General features: G+C 59.4%; 1 protein-coding gene across 1 annotated transcript in view; it reads left to right on the forward strand.

The window, feature by feature from the left end:
* Positions 1–1,298, forward strand: part of CCNQ (cyclin Q) — a 6,543-nt gene that overhangs the window by 1,914 nt on the left and 3,331 nt on the right. The window lies entirely within an intron of this gene.

Below are 1,298 nucleotides of genomic sequence, written 5' to 3' on the forward strand. Positions count from 1 at the left end.
AGCACGTGTGCATGCACGGGGGCGTGCAGGGAAAAGCCCCTCCATGGAATCTGGCATGTCTCAGGCCGACTATTGGGGATTTGAACCCAGCCTCCATGTGGGACACACATGGGATCTGGCTTCTCTCTCTCTTTTTTTTTTTTGGAGAGGTTTTTGCTATAGGGTACGTGTGCTCGCCAGAGAGAGGCAGAGAGACAGAAAGCGAGCAATCACCCCCAGGCGGACGCCCACGCCACAATCCCTTCTCCTTCATTCTCCTCTCGGGATTTTGGGCACGCACATGCGCCAGTCGTGAGTTTAAGCCGCCGGGTCTGGGACTCAAACCGTGGTTGACAACATGGGAGTCCAGCGACATAGCCATTACGCCAACTGCTGGTCCCAGGATCTGGCTTCTCTTGAGTAGTGCATTACCACTGTGCCACGGAGCCAGCCTGGATTTGTCTCAGTTGAAATTTTTTCTGAGAAACGTGTAGATGCCCATGTAAGCAGCGGTGAGGCCTCACACACAGCCCCCCTCTCCCACGTGTTCTCTGCCGGTCTCCAGTGGGCACCCTTGGCAGGGCTGTCGCTGGCCTCATGGCCAGGGTGTTGGTGCACCTGCTTTCCCACATGTACGTTGTCCTCTCCAGCTCTGCCTGCTGCCTGTGTTCTTGTCCCCACTGCCACAGTCGAGGTCCAAGACAGTCCATCTGTGTAGTCTCACTTCCTGTCACCCCTTTGTAGCCTCACCCCAGTCTGCCATGCTGCTTCCTCATCCCTGGAAACCTCTGCTATCCTGGGGGAAGGTGGAAATGCACTGTTGGCTGTGGGATGGGGTCAGGGCCATCAGGCTCAGGCCAGGATCAGATCATGCTTGGCGGCACATGCACATCATCTAGTCATGGCGAGGACCTGGGGATAGAGTCCTGTCCGCGTCCCTCTGCTGTGTGCTAGGGTCTCAGGGTCCCAAGCATGTGTGCGTGCGAGACTGCCTGGGGCTCACTGGGGTCTTCCGGTGTGGCCAGAGGGTTGGGCTGAGCAGCCATCTTCTGAGGGCCCCGAGAAGGTGTGGCTGAGGGCATGACCTCTGGCCCCTAGCCCATCGCTGCAGCGGGCCAGGCACGTGGGCTCCTCAGAACGGCCTGGAGAATGACAGCGGGCAGGTGTTTGGGAGACGGGTGGGGTGAGACCACTCTGGGGTGGCACATGCAAAGGCCCTGAGGTAGTGTGCCTGACGTGGTTGAGCGTGGTGGGAGGGTGCTGGGAGATGATGCCGAGAGGGAGGCCGGGCTTGGCAGGTGCCGAGGGCACCAGGGCTT

This window comes from Tupaia chinensis, unplaced genomic scaffold (genome assembly GCF_000334495.1).
Source record: "Tupaia chinensis unplaced genomic scaffold, TupChi_1.0 Scaffold144326_1, whole genome shotgun sequence".
NCBI classification, from domain to species: Eukaryota; Metazoa; Chordata; class Mammalia; order Scandentia; family Tupaiidae; genus Tupaia; species Tupaia belangeri.